This window comes from Manduca sexta, chromosome 25 (genome assembly GCF_014839805.1).
Source record: "Manduca sexta isolate Smith_Timp_Sample1 chromosome 25, JHU_Msex_v1.0, whole genome shotgun sequence".
Taxonomy (NCBI): Eukaryota; Metazoa; Arthropoda; class Insecta; order Lepidoptera; family Sphingidae; genus Manduca; species Manduca sexta.
Window position 1 is genome coordinate 3,123,271 of NC_051139.1, and position 21,940 is coordinate 3,145,210.

Consider the following 21,940-nt stretch of genomic DNA (forward strand, 5'->3'; position numbering starts at 1 on the left):
CTCAGTAGTAGAGGAGGCCCGTGGCCAGCAGTGGGACAGTATACAATACAGGGGTGATATTATTATTCATAAATCAATCTCACTTTTGAGTAGAATCTTAAGTAGCCATTTAATGTATTGAACTATCTTTCGAAAGTGGCCTGCCTCCAGTGTGTTCTTGAGACTTTTAACAAGTCGTCTGTCCATCTTGCAGGTAGACCTCCAACACCATACCATACTCCGGCACCAATAACTGTTAACAATACTGTAAACTAAACAAATAATATGAGACATCCCAATTTAGTAACAGGCTACTTTTAGTACAAAATAAATGCATCTAAAACTTTGATCCAGAAAAGATTTCCGGACGGTCGAAGCCGCTAGTAAAAACTATTATTATATTGCCTGCAATAATTACTACGCATTTTACGTCTCAAACACCACACTGAGTTAAAACCGTATCAATATTGTATAATATTTAATTGATTAGAACACATAAAAGTCTACTACTACCGCCGGATATTACAAACATAATTGCGGATCACTTTTACATATACATTTAATTTGTTTTTCTACTTACGTAAGTATTATGTCACGTTTATTAGCATTGTTTATGGCCAATATAATTCCTGTTACGGTTCAAATGTCTTGGTATGTGCTAATGGATAGTATGATTTAATAATACTAACTTAAAATGAGAAATTTCTACAACAGATGCTTAATTATAATGATTTCTTATGTTTACGCGAATGTTAGACATTGAAATAAAAACTAAAAACTATTTAAACGGATTTTATCGCGGTTTTTTATATTATTATTTTCTCCCGACGTTTCGAAGACTTTGCAGCCTTCATGGTCACGGGGGGACTGAGGTGTTGTTCATCCGTAAAGTCAAAGTTACAATATCTACCTACATTTTCAAATATACAACTTTTTAAAATTTTATCTGTTGACGGTCCGATCTACGCAGAATGAGCTCACAGTGTCTTGAGGTCCGGCAGCCGGTCTTTTGGGATCCGATTTAATTAAATGTAGAACAGAATCCCAGGCTTGTGCAAGCTTCCAACCATCTTCCCTATTGAAATTTGGGTGTTTTTTAATTTCAATAGCCTCGCGAATCAATAGATTCAATAGCCTCGCGAATCAATAGATTCGCGAGGCTATTGAAATTAAAAAACACCCAAATTTCAATAGGGAAGATGGTTGGAAGCTTGCACAAGCCTGGGATCCTGTTCTACATTTAATTAAATCGGATCCCAAAAGACCGGCTGCCGGACCTCAAGACACTGTGAGCTCATTCTGCGTAGATCGGACCGTCAACAGATGTGTAACTTTGACTTTACGGATGAACAACACCTCAGTCCCCCCCGTGACCATGAAGGCTGCAAAGTCTTCGAAACGTCGGGAGAAAATAATAATATAAAAAACCGCGATAAAATCCGTTTAAATAGTTTTTAGTTTTTATTTCAGATGCATAATTAGGTCCAATGCAGGCTCGGAAATTATATTTCTATCAATTTCAAAGTGTTTAGGCACTAATCTGTATTACTAATCATATAACAATAGATACATTGATTCGTTTAAATGGCACAGCTCTAAATTTAAGGCTCCCTAGTAAATTTGAACATTGGTTTATAACTGTAAAATTTTATTTGTTACTCAGATAGGAAATCAGCGCAAAATAGGGTCCCGATACAATATTCTTAGTCTATTTCCCTACCGCTTATTATAAATACAATGAAGCTTTGTAAATCATTCGTTCATGATATAAAACTACAACGAAAAAACTCACAATCCCAACTTCTCGATAAAGAGTTGCAAAAATGAGGTCGCATAGTCGAACCGCACAATCTTCTGTAATTACTAAAACCAACATTAACCTATAGTGCATTTTCTAGGTGGTTCAAATGTTTATTATCAGTTAAGTCCAATATGTCCATAAGTGGAGGCCTTAAAGGCTATATCGGCCCATACAAGTTAATTTGGCCAAGGTGATCATCTATGCATCTGTTCATTCATGCCTTATCTTTAACTACTTTTGAATGTTGGTTGAGTCATTATGTTTTTCATACAGAAATTTGTTATTTAAGGGTAGCGTAATGTTTTTGGGCGATACAGGAGACAATTGCAAGTTGACGTAACAATTGGGACGCTATAGGTATCTATATCTTATATATAAATAAATTAATCCCTATTTCCCTTGGTCACGCCATCACGCGTGAACGGCTGGACCGATTTCACTATTTTGTTTTTTGTTGTGTTTGTTATTGTCAGGAGAAGGATCTTATGAAAGAAAAAATTAAGGCAGTTGAGCGGAACGTTACAAAATTTAAGAAAAGTTAATTTCAACGATTGACAGAATACGCGCTGCAAATTCATAGTTGACAGGACATCGTCTGTCGGGTCAGCTAGTTATATAAAGCTGAAGAGTTTGTTTGTTTGAACGCGCTAATCTATTAGAATCGGTTCGTTAATCTATGGGATGCTATAGGTATTAGGTATAATAGCTTTGTTGCATAATCAGTGCGTTCCATAAAACCTTTGATTGAATTTGAATATAATTTGGTACACAGGTAGGCTAAATCCTGGACTAACATCATACGTAACTTGTAGTTCTGGAAGATGCATTGATGAACTGCCATACCGGAAAGGCCTTCATGCAAACAGAGACGATAAAATTTAAACTAAATATTTCACACTAGCCTTCCCCTGCGGCTCCGACCACGTGAAAAGTTCACTTATTATACACTAGTCTTTGGATGCAGCTCCGACAGCGTGAAAAAGGTTTCCGGAGTAAATATTTTCCCGGGATAGAAAAGTAGCATAAAAACTCAAGAGTAATGTCCTATTAAAGAAAAATAAAATTAAAATCGTTGAGCATTTCTTGAGATTAGCGAGTTTAAACAAACACTTTTCAACTTTATATATTAGTATAGATTAACTATATAAAATGAGCTAAGTTTTCATAACATTAATATTCTAATTTCCAAACGCCTTCTGCGTAGATGCTTGGACATTACCAGGTCCTTCCCCCCATATTACAATGTTCCGCGCATTCAGATGAACCACGGAAACGGCTTAACGCCCCGTGCGTATTCCCACGGCCATCATTCGTATATAGACTTACAGTAATGAGGATAATTATATTTTTGCTGTTACATTGCTTTGGCAGCGTGCTATCATTCTGGATTAAATATGCTCGTGAGATTTTTTGACCTTTAGTTCAAATTTAATATAGGTAACCCATATATTGAATTGTGTGATCGTGCGAAGAAGTCTCTGTTCTCGTAAGAGTAGATTTTATAATTTGCTTCTAGTAGACGTCTTCGTAAAGAAAATTATACCATCAAACTATCTTTAATCATTGTAAGTGAATTCAATTATACGAGTAAATATTATAACATTTCGTATTTCGAGTAAATATCAAAACGATATTTTATAAATGAAAGTCCCATCCGTCACGCGACGTAACGACAAATCGTATCGTATATAAAAAGCGCAATTGCCCAACATCGTTGTCTCGGTGAGAATCGTGTGTAATATCGGCGCGCACGGTGTGTAAAATCCAGATGATTACTCGTGATCTACGGTGACTGTTCACATTCCTTCTCCAAAGTATAGACCAGATTATGACACTTTCGAGCCGTGAGAACATTTTACAGACAAAAAATTGACTTAATGCCAGTTTGCTGTTGCATAAGATTTGAAAATGATTTTTTGTTGGTCAAACCGATTTTGTTGCGTCGCTTTTCAATAACTTATCTGTTTTGCTGTAAGTCTTTAAAATATATGGTTGCGCCTACATAGTTTAACTTATAACCTTCTTTGATCTAACCTCTCTACGGATGGGCATCCTATACCGATCTACTGAAGTAAACAAAAAAAAACACACATCACGCATTTATCCCCGAAGGAGTATACAGAGGCGCAACCGTGGCACCCACTTATCGCCAAGTGTGTTCCGAACGATAGAGGGCGAGTCTATCGCCATATCGGGCACAAATTCCACACTCCGGGCTGATACTGAGCCGAAAAACCCAAATATGGCTGCCTGACCCGGGATTCGGACCCAGGACCGAGCGTTGGCGTACCGCGCCTGCAGTACAACTACAGCACAGAGGCAGTCTACTGAAGTAAATAGTAAAGATGCTGACACCATATTAAATATGCGATTAATTAAGTTACATATTTATTTGATCGATGGATGTCAATCATACTTGATGATTTACGCGGTTTCGCTTCGGATGCGAACGTTAATTCTCTTTTATTTGGCATATTTTTAAATATAGTAGATGTACCCAATGGCGTACCTTCATGTGCGAAGTCACGTTTGCATGCAGAACTAATTCGCAACCGTCTTTTTTATTAAACTAAAAAGAACCGTAGTGCCTAAACGACTGGAGTTCTGCATTAGTGTTAACAAACCTCTAAGGCATTTGTGTTATTACGTCATGATTCTGCCGTTTTTAATCTACGTCAAAATTATAACAAAATTGGAAGCAGTTAGTTATTTTGCAGAAAATCACCTTCTGGATTTCCCTTACCAATTTGGAAAATTCACCAATTAAATTACACTCCCCAATTAACATAGGTACACTATATTATTTTATTTTATTCCAGGAAAATAATATTCCAAGAAGACTCATTTTACACCCACACTAAATAATCTGACAGATCCAGGTCGCAGGTTCAAAACAACCACGATACAAAGGCCGTATATCTCAGTCATAACAAAAGTGGTTTCATTATTGTCCCTGGTACAAAAAGGCCCGGACAAAAAGTCCCGTGACGGTTTAAAACGGCCAGTCATCTGATACGTGTGGTATGCAAATATTTATTGAAAGCGAACATCGTAAAACATGCGAGCCGATAGTCCGCCGCACGGTGGACCACTTTTGCACAATGTGTTTAATCGCGATGCAAACTTGTGTTGCTTGCTGTAATTAAAAATGGGTGTTCCAAATTCAAAAAGAGACAAATACTTTCGCATTTATTGTACTTTTTAATTAACTTTGTAAAAAGAATAGTAAATACTGGCATTGTGTTACAGACTAAATTCGAAATTTGAATATTTCTAAATAATAGTTCTTTAACTAGCATAGACTCGAGCTATTCATCTCATCGTGACCTGTAAAAACAATATTTGAAATTTTTCCAGAAATTAATCGAAAGCGGATAATTCAGTGTTGAATGGAGGCGTAATTATTATATTGGGTAATAAGAAATCTCGCTCAAAGGCATGACACATATACTGAAAACAAAAATGTCACTTACATAATAAAAGTTAAACATCTTGAGCCGCCTGTAAGTATCAATATTATTTTTGAAGGATGTTGTGTCATTTTATTGCCAATGTGGGCTGTAACTTTTTACACCCAATAACATAAAAAAATTACTTATGAATATTTTTTGATTACTTTAATCTCAGTTATGATATGTATAATGTTGATATGAAATACCAATGTAAATATAACATCTGATTTTGGTCTCGATTTTCCAAAGATCTCCAGTCTATATACGATATAGATTGACATGAGGTCGATCATGAGGCTATCTCGCTTGCTGCGCTGTTCACTAAAACGAGCCCTGTTTTTTAAAGATTTTTTTACTTGTGTCATTAGACTCTTCTCAAAATCGACTATTATTGACATTGCACGCGACGTTTCAATAGGGCTGTTGTGGGCGGCGGACATAGCAGTGTGATGTATTAATATGTCTCCGTTATGATAATAAACTCGTCTCGTACCGCGGCCGCGCCCGCGAGCACGCCTGTTTACATTGCGTTTTGTTCGCTTTTGTTCACGCGCGCTAATAGCTTTGTTTTTTATTGCTTTTTACATATTTTATATTGGCTTTATAGTGGTATAAATCATAGGACAGATTTCCATCATCTGTACTTTGCATTGATTCACAGGAACGTGTTGTGACGTCATCCATTCAGTGACGTCATTCGAAATATTATGAATAAAACTCATCAGATTCGAATTCGTAGTCGGGTCGGAAACAGTTTTCTTGGTTTTCATAGCTGGCTATCTAGCTTACTAAATAGTTAGTAAATTGACTATTTCGACTAGTAGGGTAAGTCTGAATGCCTGATCAATTTTAACTTCCATACAAAGTAGAAAAATTATTAACTAAAATTACATAGTATAAAGAATATTGACAACGACGTACCAGAACGTCGACCCGAATACAATGCCATCAACCTCGACTAAGCGTCCGTTTGTCCATAATTATTCGACGTGATTACACGGGCATGCTAGCACATCATAATTGTAGCAACTTTTAAAACAAACAGAAGTGTGGATAATTATTACAAAATGTCACTCGGACATCTGTGAGAATTCTTAATGAGCACGCGAATTAAAAAGTTAATCTGTTTTTAATCTGTGACCGTGAATTATTAACGTCTATTTACGTGCAATGACATTTATGTTTTTTAAAAATGTTTTGAATATTTATTTAAATTATTTACAGAGTTAAAGGGTAGAGTAGAAGTTAGATTAGGAATTGCTCCCGAGGAAGAAAACAAATGCGCTGGAAAGACGACGTGAAGAATCGAACTGGATAAAAAGAGCTTAATGCCGCAGTGAATGGAAAATGTTAAAGGAGGCCTACACCGAGAAGGGTGAGAAAGGCTAACGAAGAAGAATTAAAAAGTAGAAAAAACTCAGCAAAACATGACGAAACATGGACAATATGCAGTGTCCAAGCGCACTCGGGAATGTTAGTCGGTAATAAATATTGCTATAAGGTAAAGTACTACAAATCGTGCTCAGAAATACGGCATAAATAGCTAAACAAAGTTCTAGTATTTTCTGTATTTTTATTACTAAAATTAAATAAACAAATAGCTCACCCGATGCTACGCTCATTTAACTCATTTCCAAATGAACAGTGGGCCCATTGCTGAATACAAGAAATTATATTTGAGGCAAATGATCTGTTTGTGATTCTTGAACGTCCTGCGACAAAATATATTAACAAGTGTAAAAAGATTCCCTATGTATAAATATCAGGCCACATAATAAAAAAAATAAAATATATTTAACTTTTCTTAATTTTAAATAAGGAAATATCAGGCCATATACTAAAAATAAGAAAAAGAAATTAACTTCTTTTAAATAAGGAAGTTTAAACCTCGCATTCCGTGAAGACGTAGATGCAAGCAATTATAACCGTATACACACACCGCTGACCGAAAAAACACTAAAATCCATGCATGATTGCCCATAGTCGTACCCAGCTGGAATTTAATTTCCTCCGAACATACACAATGATACATTAAAAATCGCCTTACATACCATAATTAAAACGTTCTATAATTTTCACACAAAAGATCTGAAATACATTATTCACTCCCGTAATTGCTGTACTCCAATAATCTCTGAGCAAGAGCACACAGAGGCGTCTCAATAAACACGTCAGAATAAGCCTTATATTAATACACTCTAAGTGCATTTTCGTATAATATAAATATTTAAAAGAATTATTTACATGTCCACGATGACAACGCAATTGCATGTGATTAAAAATTACACATAAAAGAGATGAAGATACCGACCAGGTTACGTTGAGCTCTGATTATATAATTACTGGGTATCGAAAGTGAGGCTTTTAAATTAGCCGCAGGGGTAAAAGCGAACTAGTCGAAGCCCAGTGGACAGACAATGGGCGATGAGTGGACACGAGAGTGTGAGCTCATTATTAACACTTCAGCCCGCAATCATCTGTAATAATAGATATTTTATATTTCTCTTTTCGTTTTGAATGAGATGTAATCAATTGTACACATATATTGACTGTGTGTGTTCCCACGGCGATCACAACAATTCATCGTGTAAAAAATAGACAGCATTGGTACGCGGAATTGCATAATAGAAAGTTCTGTACGTCGCAGTGGTTTTAGGAATTAGGAACGGTTTAATCTTTGATTTTATTTCTAGAAGATTATAAATATTATCACACAATTATATGTTACATTGGCTTTAGTTTTTCAATGTACTGTACACCATAACACATCTGTGCTTGATTTCTGTTTTTTGGCAGCTAGACCAAGCTGTAACACCATCCGGAGAGATTTTCACATGCAGTAAACCCTCTTAGTAAATTCTAGTTATAATATAACCCATAATTTATCAGCCGCCGTACTACATTGATGACTATAAAATTATACAACTGAAATTCTTTAATCCTCAATTTAAAGAAAAATCAAACTCAAATCATAGAAGCGCTTTACAATACCTAACCTCCTTTGTCGTTTGACTGGTTTTGAAAAAGAACAATAAAAAAGAAGTTATTGTTTTTCTGATATTTTTACAAATATAACCTTCGCCGTTGTTTATCTCACTGGCTAGAAAAAAAAACAAAAATCGAACCTTTAAAAATAATTTAGAAATTACAACTGCATGCCACACGCGGTGGCGTGCACGGACCCTGGCGGTGGTCCGAGCCGGTGTGGGGTTCTTTTTGCCGCCGCCAGCCCGTCAGAAACAATAGCCACAATCTAACATCTCCCATATTGTCTACCAAATGCTCTAATAGCTAGCCGGAGATGCTAACACGGGTGTCGTGGATGTGGTAAAAATCTTTTTTGATCACTAAACTTTATCTAATTCTGAAAAATATATTTATAAATTATATTTATGCAGTTAACCATATTTAGTATACCTTCCAACGCTAGTTATATTTTTTGTAAAATAACTCATACAAATTTTTGCTTGACCTAGAAAACAAACTTAAAACTACAATTTCTTAATGTAAATTTACTGTCACTTGACATTTGTGATTTTGAAGAAATAAGTATTTTGTGGATACTACCATCATATCCTGTTGCCAAATATCCAGAGGAAATTAAGAATCTAAATGGCAATATCGCAATTTTAATGTTTGGAACCTTGGATGTGGTTTATCTCAAAATTAAAACTGAAGACAGTCATATCCGACTGTCAAATTTATGTTTATTAGACCATTAAGTTATACATTATTATTAGCATTAGTTAGTCCACCGTTACAAGCACTCCATTCCCCACCCCGCGGCCCCGCACACGTCCCGCTCGTTCCTTGCGGCGGCGCCTTGATCTATCAATTACGCGTGAGTTTTTATATATTTTTTATTTTTATATGATCTTTTAGACCGAAATCTAATTTAGGTGTTTCGGCTTTATGGTACACAAAAATAAATCTTGTAAAATCGACCTGTCAAGCTGCTCAAAGCTCTAGGACTACTAAACTCTCATTCCCATAATACTATTCGCTAAATATAAAGATATAAATTAAGGCACAATTCTGGTGCCAAGTCATGTCGATAACAACTGCGTACAGAAACGCGCAAGCCGCCGCGGTGTTAAGGGTCTCCCGAACTAAAATTATAAAATACTGCTTGTCTCGTAATGCTTAGTAATACGGGCTACATCTGATTTAAACCGTGAGACAACGCTTCGTTGCCGCAAAGAGACATTATAGAGCTCCCCAGATGGACTCCGTACGAAATCTATCTAAAACTTTAATTATTACCCTCCATGTATTAGTTTCCGAGCTCGCAGTAAGTGCAGCGGTCGCGCCCGCGGCCTCTCTCCCTCATTGTTCCCGGTGCGAGCCCTCGACCATTGTTCAATTTTTCACCACTTCACCACTTTACTAATGGCGCATTCAACTTGCGTGCGCCATTATGCAATTATGTAAGCGTATATTTTCCAAACTAAAGTTTATTAGACGGGCTTGTGCCGCCGCGCGATCTGTTAGCTGGTGAATGATCAGTTTTTCAATTCAATACATATTCATTTTCATGTTTCAAGCATATATGAGTTTATACATATTTGTTATACCCTAAATATATTTTTAAAAACCTTGCATTCTATAATTGCTTTAAAGTTGGATTTCATAGATTTTTTGTAAATATTGATTGAAATGAAATATTTTTATTATAATATTATTATTTTTTTTATTATGTCAGGCAACAGCTTTGTTTTCAGATCGAGTTACAAAGTTAGTTAAAGACTAAAAACGGCTGCACAGATCCTTTGTTTGAGATTATTATATACTATTGTAAAGAAAAGCAATGGATATTTTAGTATCCAATGGGAGTCAGAGATCTGCAATGGGACATTAAACGGTAATAAAAACTACTTACATATTCTCATCTATAAAGTAAGCATTTCTAAAACCAAATAAAATGCAAGTAAAACGATAATTTCTAAGTAGTATCGGCTATCGGCAGATGGCACAAAGGCGGCATGCGTCTGAGCGGCGGGTCCCGGACTCCGGAGGACAGAGGGCCGGACAGGTGCGAGTGATCAATTAACAGGGATCGATAGCCGAGATTACGGGATGCGCGTGCGCACACACGGTTTTGTGCCGCCTGCTCTAAGACAAGAGATAGCGGGGGTTTTAGAATTGAATAAACATGGTTTCCACGTCAGTGAGTGTTCAGCTCAGCTTCATGCTTCCGTGCTGATAATTGCTGACTCAAATTAATTAGTGTTTTTCAGAAGAATCAGCCGTCGAAGGTAAAGATACCAAATTCTGAACTATGTGGTATAAATTATTTTTGTTTGGAAATAAACAAGTTTGAAAAGAGTTTTAGCACACAATTTAAAAATCACGGTATTATTGACCCTTATTGATTACATGAAAAAATACTGAATCGATTATAATCATATCTCCAAGATTCGCTAACCGCTCCTATCCCACATCTTGCGCCCACAAACATTAAAGTTATTCAGAAGTGTCCACGTCATCCGATAGCAGAGTGGCAGAGATGGCACTCGCTGATAACAGTCGATACGCGCTGACTGCGAACAAGTAAAAAGCGCAAAAAGCGGACGCGCGCTTACAAATCCATTAGATACCAGCCGAGTCCGAGCGGACATTCCAGCCGCTGCAGCGCTGCGCCACACGCGAAAACCAATTAATTGATATTGATAAGTGAACGGAAAGCGTTTGCAAAATAACATAATTAAGTATACCGCGCACCTGTGAATTCCAGTGATCGATTTCTTACTTTCTGATATTGGTATCAAGTATCGATGTGTATAATGTACAAAAATAATATTTTTAATAACGCATTATTTTGTAACTCTGAGTATTAATTTATTGATTGTGTTTATGTATTATAGTGCATTCTTTATAATGCACGGTATTACATTACATAAATTTTTACTAAGGACTTAGCCGCATGTACTGGCAAATTTCCATTCACATTACTAATACCTTACTATAATATCTAATTCCATATTCTAGCTACGAAATAAGTATTCTTTGAGAAGACGTCTTGAGTTATTATGTATGGTATTCTGACCAAGGAAACACGTAAGATGTGATGCAAAACTACTAGCTCATTCATTCGGACTGTTCGCACGGCCTTATGCGTAGTTCTCACTCCAGTCACTGAATACGCAATATTGCGAGCACCTTATCTGCAACTAGCTTTACCCAAATCATCCTTTCCGTACTATGCGTCTTAAATAACTATAGAAGGTTAAGTTATGTGTCATCTCCATAGTGTAGCGAGGGTCTTATATATTACTAGTCTACATCAGGATTTCTCAAAGTGGGGTACGCGAAACCCTTTTTTTCGCGGGAAAAATGGATTTCGCTTTTCTACAGTAGGAGGTTCGCGACAAGATTAAAGATAACGAAATACAGAAATCGACTTTGTACCCACTAAGAATTAAGGTTAAATTGTCCATAATTACTCCTAAAATGAACTTCTTTTGCGGCAACAAAACAAGCCCTTAATATTAAAAATATATATTAATTTTTTGGGCACTGTATTTATACCTTTTTATTTAAATAAAAATCTAATTTTCTTCAACAACCAATTATTTTCTTTGGGAGGTTGTTACTCAGTTAAAGGTTCACTGTCATCTGAAAACTTTAACAGGGTTCCGTGAAGCCAAAAGTTTGAGAAACCCTAGTCTACATGATAGTGACATACGGAAACGCATAGATGTGATGTAAAGCTAGTTCACACCGAGCCGTTCGCACGGCCCTAATGTAGTTCCCACTACATACGCAACTTGCTACTTTATCTACAATCTAGATTTTTTCCTGTTCGTATTATGAACGCTTTATGTAAAATAAACGAGGAATTAACTGCGTGTATTATGAAAGATTGCGTGAGACAATGACAAGAGTAATGATGACATCAGTGAGGCTGTAGCTAGCTCATATCGAAAGGGCGTGGGTTCGTTCCCGTTCCCTATTTGAGTCCGCAGACGACTGTGGGCAAGATGCTTCTCTACAATCGTTATCGCTAACGTTACGTATGTGAATGACATCCTAGCGCTAGATTTATCGATAGGATATGTAATTCCCATAATTGTTTGTCTTTAATTGCATTAAAGCGTAGAAAAGCACCTTCGGTACAGCCTTGTTATCCAACTTCAGGGAAGTAACCAAAACTGGTTTATTGCGGTGTTCATTATAATTAAATATCGTACCTCTGTAGGACGGTACCGTGTTATCCCGTGGGACGTGCTGGGCTCCCGGGACGAAGGATGTGCCTGGAAAGAAAAACGTTTATTATTATCGTCGCTTTCACCATTATTCCACTCATCAGTCCAGCTCTTCATTACTTTAGTCATTGCTCGTCTTGTCATTCAGTTGCGTTGAAAATGACATATTTTTTAACTAGCGCTAGGTGACTAAAATGACCTAGGGTCGTGTTAATAAATGCGTCTCAGTTTCGCTCTCAAGTGCGATATCGACTGAAACGGTCAAATAAGGTCGGCATCTTAAGACAGTCGTTATTTAATAAACCCATATTAACAGCCCCTAAAATGGCTCTATCAAACAAAGGTCGGCTTCTTAAGACAGTCACTATTAAATAAACTCATATTAAGAGCACCTCAAATGACTTATTTATGTAGCAGCGCCTACTCAGCTAAGAACAAGTTCTTAAATGGCAGCTTAAGCTTGAATCATTAGATATCAACTTGAGATTTGACTCATAGATTAATTTATTAACACGGCCCCTAGGTATTATCAGAGTCAAGACTGTACATAATGCTATTAATTCCAGAAGCAGGTATGCAGGTCAATAATATTCACGTAGCCAAAGAGACGAAAAAATACACCTAATAAAGTGATTAATAGTTAGGTTAAAAGTAAACTTGAAAGGTTAATTTGACACAAATCAGCAATGAAAAAACAAATAGTTGTAGAATTTAATCACATGTTAATTGGAAAGATCAGCTTAGAAATAGCTGTAGAAATATATCATTAATATAAGTTGTCTTTTGCGGTTTCACGATATGGGTTTGAGAAACTGTTTCTACCAGAGACCGCACAACTATTCAAGAATATAAACATCGCTTTAAATTCTGAATACGATTAGCATATATGTTGACACAGAACGACAGTATTATCTAGATGCGGTGAGAAATAGTGAAAATAATAAAATTTATAACAATAAATAAAACATAATTTATGCAAATGTGATCGCGATGGTTCAAGTTCGTGTAACTTTCGTTCAAATGTGAAAGTAAACGTTTTTAGAAATTAATGAAGAGTAACATATCGGGTTATGGAATAGGTTTTTGGTTATGTTACGCTGCAAGGGTCTCGTTAATCATCATTGTTTAATCTCATACGTCCTATAATTAACTAACATGATAGTATAAGGTTTAAGATATTTTTTTTGTTTAATAATTTATTTGAAACACGATATTATTTGAATTAGTACAAAATTGATAACTTTATTTTCATAGTGAAATCGTGGCCAGAACCCAAAAGGATGTTCAAAAATTATAAAAGCTACCTATAATATTTTAAATATCCTAACTATGCGTACTCAAAAATATTTGTCTCTACAAGGTTGTCAGTTCAAGAAGAAATGTCAAAAAATATTCACATTTTATTTTCTCGAAGTGGCAACCTTACAAATATCGACCGTGACCAGAGACCGCGCGGAGATCGAAAGTGAAAAGTTGGTAACACATAGCACTTCCTCGCATCGGCCAATGACCCGCGCGAGGTCACCTGCTGAGAACTGACCCCACACACTTCCACTGAAAAACGGACTCCCGCTGCGGAATTGAGTTTTCTGTGCTGTGTTCTAATCTATATTAAAGAGGTGAAGTTGGTATTCACCTTGGAGATAATTTCCAACTGCTCCGATTCTGTAAATTCTTTAGTTAATAAAACTACGTACATACAATACCTGAGGGCTATTATGGCTATTTGTTATTCTGGGAATAAAATATAATGCAAATGGGCCCACAAGTAAAATCTAGTATCACTCGTATATTAAAAATGTACCAAGTTTATTAGGAAAGTACTGAACTGATTCTATTATTCTTTAATTATAAGAAATCATCTTGTGTCTCTGGAAGATTTCTAGACTAGACTGTTACAAGCGGAATACAGGACAAAACCTCATTTAGATGAATCAATTATTGCTAGCGATTATAATCGTACGCGAATGGACCGGATTCTCTTTCATTATGACCACGGTACAAATATTAGACATTGTGGCAGTCTCACATGGATTGTCTCGACCGAGGTTACACCACTCAGACTGGGGTGACAACTTGCTGCTTTGTTTCTACTGTATGACATATCCGGAGCCCAATATATTAATGTTTATTTAGTATCAACTATTTTTAACAACGTTGCATTATTTTATTATATAATATGTTTGTTATTAAACCTCATAATGCTTATGTATTCAATGTTTTGTTTATGATTACGTCGCGTTGTGAGACAATTACCGCATACTTTCCGCCCTATAGGAAATCATTGTTTCCTTAAGGCGATACCTCAAGGTCCATTTTCATACATTTTGTTTCACCTTTAATATGACGAAATTTTAAAGGCAGAAATATCCATGATTATTAATTATTTTTACGTTTTTCTTTCAACTGCGAGAACTAATCACTAACTAGACGTGAATTTAAATTCTTTACTTGCCAATACTTGTTTAGTTACCCAGATTAAAGGTGAAACAAAATGTATGAAAATGGACCTTGAGGTATCGCCTTAACAGATTATTTGTAAACATTACGTAATAGCACGAACGTTTGACGTAATCACACATGCACCAATTATTTTTTTACTTCTGAAGGTAAATTCTTGTATGAACTATTTGATAGCCAAGCTTCTGATACATTCGTTTATCAAAATCGAAGGTGAAAATGCAAGCATTGCACCTGCTTTGGAAAAAAAATCCACTTTACATACTGTTGTGAATAGCCTTTGGCTTTAAAATCGAAGAGGTAAATGACGATGCATTTGGCCAAACAAATTTTCTCGTCATATGCTGATGAAAATTGCCTTTCGCAAAATTAAGCCTAAATTCCAAAGCCGGATAGCCCAATTATTGTTTCATACCAGTTACTTTTAGATATTAAGTACCCTTGTAGGCACCTTGTGAACGTTCCAACTCGTTATCAATTTAAATAAATTACTATTAACTTATTAAATTTTGATTTATTTTATTATTTGGGTAAATCAACACTAATTTAGTAGTATTATAAACGAAGCATTGACATCGTTGACGCTGTTGTGATTCGTGTGTTTGTTCCAATAAGTTAAAAACGTTTGCAAGGCATTTACTGGTGTTAGGTCTTTCATATGTGAGAGTCCGCCTGGGTAGGTACCACCGCAAAGTCTATTTCTGCCGGCAAGCAGCAGTGTGTAGTCACTGTTATGTTCCGTTTTAAAGAAAACTGTAGCCAGTGTACTGGACATAATAAGACTTAACATTTCATGTCTTAGGATGGTGAGCGCAGTGGAATACCAAACAATACTTTGTAATTTAAAAGCTTGGATGATGTTTCTACTGTTTAGGGGCGTTCGTATCGCTTACCAACAAGCAAACGGCAGGCTCGTCTTGTCTTTTAAAGCAATAAAAAAGGCGTTTAATGTTGCATTAGAATTATAAAATACTTCATTTTCAAACGTCCAACAAAATCTTTCAGACGATTCTCATCGCTACCCATAGCAGCACATATACCTTTTGCTAACTATAAAAATAAGTGAAAGTTGAATTAAAATATTTCGTTGTGAATAATAAAAATTCCAACGGTTGTTCGCATTCAAATATCTATGATTAGTGATTCTGATATTTACGTATTTTATTGACTGTGGCCTATTTATTTATTTGTTATTGAATTGTAAATTTTATTTCTTAGGTCATTAGGTTAAACCTTGCGAAATCTTGTAATAACTACACTCGAAATAGGGAGAGGAAAAGACGCAACTAGTCCAAAGGCTTCATAATTAGAGCCGTAATAGGAAATCTACTATTTTCACAGAATGCTAAAACAAGTCTCTTAACAAACAATAAAATTAATAATATCAGCCCTGTATTATATACTGTCCCACTGCTGGGAACGGGCCTCCTCTATTACTAAGAAGGGAAAGCCTTAGTCCACGCCGCTGGTGCGGATTAGTAAACATCACACACCCTCAAAATTCCTATAGAGAACTTCTCAAGTATGCAGGTTTCCTTACGATCTTTTCTTTTACTGTTAAATCAAGCGATAATTCACAAAGAATACGAATACACATATCATTTTAGAAAAATCAGAGGTGTGTGCCCTCGAGTTTTGAACCTGCGGACATTCGTCTCGGCAGTCCATTCCACACCCAATTATACTATCGCCGCTTCCAAATAAACAATACTAGACATAAAACGTTAGGATTTGAAAACCTTGATGCATTATTCCAACTTGTAGTTACAATTGTTTTTTAACATTGCAACAATATAGTATAGACCGGACTGACATTTGAAACGTACTTACTGCATATTTGAGTATGCGCTGGGCCATTTGTTATTGCTACACAGTACTTGTGAAAATTACACTAGTTTTGCGCTCGCTAACAAGGCTTACATTGTGTTTCCTCGCATTTTCATTATTGTGCAACACTAGTTGCAGCTGGACGCAATTTTAGAAATCCTTTCGAACAGGTTAATCTACATAACTAGAATACCAAAGAATACAGCGTATGTTTGAACTAATCTAAACGACAAAACACACGTGAAATATTTGAATATCGAACTCACGACCTTTGTTTTAGATCATAAGTTCAAACAAGCAATGAATATGAGACAAAATTAGGAATTTGCAAAGCAATTGTTGTCAATTCACCCCATTACTAACAGAGGATGCCATCCTTTCAAACCTGGACTTAATTCGCTTTACAATAAAGGCTCAGTTTTTTAAACATATTACAAAAAGTAGACAAATTTTACTAACGGCTGCCTCATTAACTCAGTCCCAAATTATAAATTCTATTTCAAGTGCTAAAATTACACGTGTAGAAAATCGAAAGAAGTTTCATTCGGTAAATTCGAAGAAATCGTTCCGTCCCGTAACTAATCGGCTTACATGAGACAATTAACCTGCGAATCACCATCTGATTGAGAGGTTAACGATCTGCAGCCACAAAGGTAAAGCTATGGTGTTTTGAAAAACGTTAAGTTAATATAGCCTGGTGTCCTACGTGACCGGAGATCGCGACGCTATCAACATAAAACAATAGCTTGCAGTAGCGAAGGGTCCATATAACCCTATTGCTATCGATTTCCTTTTGTGTAGAATGAAACTAAAATCCAACTATCATCATATATATTTGCAGACTGCATTTATGCATATTAAAACCTATAATATGTTGTGTCTGGTTCCCTTTCCAAATATTTTACCTTTCGCCATTGCTACCTTGTGGGTTATGTAAATAGAGAAACATCTTGAAATAATTACCGCGTGTTAGATGATTTTTTTGCGTTCAGTGCAAGTATTTATTGTGTTCAGCATGTTTGGTAGCTATTATACTATGTAGCAATCCGAGCCGAAGTGTGTAAAGCGTGTAAAAAAGCTGTGCGTCGCATCGCATCGCATTACATCACGTGGGACACCCTGTAACGTGAAATCGATAACAATAGAAGTGGAAAAGCGGATGACTTCTGCGCATCAATAATGGCGGTTCTGTGAAATTTTGCTTTATAAAAATACGTACTGTAGTAGTTTTTTATCATGAAAGTTTTTATATTACTTGGCCGAAATTAGAATATGTGCCAAATTAAACATCAACGCAATGCAATGGTACATAAAAAATACTTATAACTAATATTGCCATTTATGTTTCTTTTAACTTAGTAACAACCTACGGCAATTCGTTGTTATCTTTACAGTTAACTGTGGATAACTTTGGACGCTGTATACTTATCTAAATGTTGATAATGTTACAACCATTTGTAAATTTTGTTGTACAGTTGTTTTTGAACCCAAAATAAATAAACACAGTGTTTTTTAGTTAACTTTGCTTCTACAAACTTACCCCCTATTAATAAACGTTAATTATCTAAGGACGGAGCATTGCTGTTATAACTAGTTTGTTTTAGTCTGTTTCGTTACAGTAGTAATGAAGCTTCTTATTAATTAAAATAATTTCAAAATCGGTTTAATAGTTCCAGAGCCTAGCCCTAGAAAATTCAATTAACAAATAAACTTTTCCTTTTATAGTATTAGTATAGATAACGAAAGAAACTATAGTGATTAATAAAATTGTTGAGAAATCATTTTAAATCCTTTATCTCATTGAGTAAGGCGCAAAGTCCAATCTCAATAACAAAAAAAGGACAAATTTAATGTGTTAAATATAATTTAATATGTTAAAATTAGACGACTCTAAAACAGACTTAAAGCTAATTTTCGTACTTAAAGCTAGTTTTCAAATTTTACCACTAATTTCTATTCTACATAACTCAACGACCCACAGCAATGAACCTAATGTACAAATTCCATCACGAGCAAACGAAATCGACAGTAAACAAAGCATGCGTCAAATGGTACAAAACAAATGTGAATAACATTGGTCAGCGGTGCCGATCCGACCGCAAACACGTATTTTGACTTCCTTTCACTATCGATTACCGGCGACTTTGCTCACATACCTCTGATGTACTACTATGCGTATTGTACTTTGATTTGTAAAACCTTTGAATTTATATTTCTGTGTTGACTTAAGCTTTGGCAAAAATTATAATTGTTTATTTTATGTAACAAAACACAGGGTCAGAAAGATACATGGTGATGCTTAGATTTGTAAGGTGGTTACCATTGAATTTATATTTTTCTGTATTGACTTAAGCTTCTTCAAAAATGTATAATTCAGAATTTTATTAAACAACAAAATGGGAGCATAAAGTAAACAGATGGTGTTTACATAAATTAATAAAAGTAATTAAATAATTCTGAATATCACAGCCATGAGTTTGAATTATAAATCATCAATATAATCAAATGGAACTAATACGTTCCTAGATAGCAATGACATAAATAAATAAAAATAATTAAGGAATCTTGAACAACACATCCATGACTTTGAATTATTAAGCATCAGTGAAGTGTAAAGTTTTCTGAAATGGAACTCGACACAACATACACTTAAAGCATCGGAATGTTTGCCGGCAAACATGACAGCTACATGACATTACCCGTGTCACCTTATTATGTAGTATATAAGGTTATATTCCCGTGACACACGTAAATGTCATGTAGCTGACATGTTTGCCGGCAAACATTCCGATGCTTCATGGATATACTAATATACATAAACGCGGTTTGCAAATCGTTCTAATGATAATAATTAGATTATACATAAATGATGAAAGGGAAGCCGGCAGGAATCGGGTTATATGGACCCTTCGTTACTGAAACATACCGGAATACCGCGGCAATCAACCTGAAACATTAGACGTTAACTTTCAAAATAATCTTTATCTTAATGCACTAAGAACCTAATTTCATTAATATCCGATATTACACCGAATATCTAAAACAAGAAGATGTTTTCCCATGCTGCTTATTTGTTTAACTAGACTATGGTAGTATAATGATTTATGTTTATGATTTTATCGTGATTTTTATAATTTTTTCCGACGTTTCGAAGACTGTAGCCTTTTTAGTCACAAGTCAGACTCCCGGAAAATTATAATATAAACCGCGATAAAATCCGTAAAATACTTTTATTATAATAAATCGTCGTATCTTAATTCAACCAGAATAACTTAAACGAGAGACCCAACTTAGAAGAATTTTGTGCGCTCGGCTCCACACCGAATGCACGCCCATGCACGGGGGGACATTTATTGCAGCTCTAGGCACACAGATAAGTGTATATACCTCATGGTTGCCAATTTACATAGAGATTTATAAGGGCTCGCGAACAGTTCCTAGCCTTCTCTCATCCTAAGAGGTTTCCTTATCCTTCCCCTACACTTCTTTCCCGGCTCTCCCGTCCCCATTCCCTTAGAGACTGCCGTGGTTGCTAAGCCGAGGGATCGCTTGTACATCATTCGTAGGGTACCCCCGTAAAACATGGTGGCACCCCCCCCCCCCCCCAAACAGAGGAATTTCACATAACGGAATAATTATTATATATTAATACAATGAACTAAATATTGTGCATTATTTGTGAGAGCATGGATTGCCTCATTGTTCGAAGGAAATGAAAGTATTTAAAAAGGATGCAATTAATATTTCGCGCACCGGGAACTGTATCCGATATCTCACGGTTCTGAAACGTTTAATTGCCATCGCCTCCTGTGGCCTGACTGTACTTAATTTCAAAATGTTTAAAAATGCTACATAACAATACGTAGCCTGCATTAAACACATTTTCTTTAAAAGAATACTGTCCAATATAATACCTTAATGTGTTATAGGTACAGTCAGCCACAAAAGTGAATGAATAACTTTATTTCCGATAAAGAAAAAATTATGTTTTCTTGAAATTGAATATGTAGAGGCGTTTTGAAGTTTTGAAATTGTTCAGCTACTTTTGTTACTGACTGTGCATACATCATCATCATCAGCCTATATCTTTGTCCACTGCTGGACATAGGCCTCCTCCAATATGCGCCATACAAAGATTTAGAATTAATTTACTACTTTTAAACGTATGCACTAAATTCTGAAATATAAAGAATAGTATACACGAATTTATAGGTTGATATTTTCAGATTCTTGTTAAATTTGTTCCACTTGATTTCCCTAAACTATCTCAATTTCGAAATCCATTGACATCGGCGCCGTGGCTTAGTTGGTTAAAGCGCCTGTCTAGTAAACAGGAGATCGCGAGTTCGAATCTCGCCGGGGCCTTACATATTACTTAATAGCGTATTTTTATAATATTTTTCTTCAAATATTATGCGTCATTATGTATAGTACCTACATACCTATTTTACAGCATAGTAACTCATATTCTTTGGCCTCGGAAAGAAATAAATTATATTATTAAAATATTTATGTCTAAAAATGGCAGCGAAGAATGCTAACAAAAGTACAAATTTGCAACAAAATAATGTATGAATTTAGAGTGTTTAGGCTGTTTCAACTAACCCTTATTCATAGACGTTATTTATCTAAGGACGGAGCATTGCTGTGATAACAAGTCTGTTTCCCAGCTTTGTTTATCAAACAGCCAATTAGCTTCAATGTTAGCCAATCACAACGGCCCTATGTCTACGCACTTCGAAGGCTGCCATGCCGTCAGCACTGAGAAACATTGTTATCACAGCAAAGATAGAGCTTAGATAAATAACGTCTATGAATAAGGGGCAAATCTATCCAGAATTCCATTCATTTAATAATAGCTCCCATCAGTGGCGAAGCTTCCATACAAGCCGATTCCTACCGGCTTCCCTTTTAGGTTTATTTACGTTTGTTTTTGTTTTCTTTTCAATTGGTCGCGATACGTCTACTAATGCTTTTTTACCTCAGGTTACCTTTTGAAAAATTTCACCCGACGCCACTGGCTCCCATACACTATACATAACACGCGTAACTTCATCCGTAACAAACGTGTAACCGAGTAGTCAAGTATTTTGTAACCAATAGTTATGCAAAAAACGCGTGAATGAAGCCCGTACAATGGCCGATCGCACGCTCCTACTATGTGTATATTACGACATTGAAAGCAACGCGCATGCGCCCGAAACGGACTGTCAGTT

At 35.8% G+C, this 21,940-nt stretch overlaps 1 protein-coding gene and 1 non-coding gene across 2 annotated transcripts in view; one reads left to right on the forward strand and one right to left on the reverse strand.

Moving 5' to 3' along the window:
- Positions 1-21,940, reverse strand: part of LOC115440769 — a gene marked incomplete in the record, with an annotated part of 197,131 nt that overhangs the window by 84,022 nt on the left and 91,169 nt on the right. Inside the window, 1 exon segment of the mRNA XM_037442647.1 lies at positions 12,423-12,485.
- Trnat-agu lies at positions 21,016-21,089 on the forward strand. Its single transcript has one exon. It is a non-coding gene; the product is annotated as a tRNA-Thr (tRNA).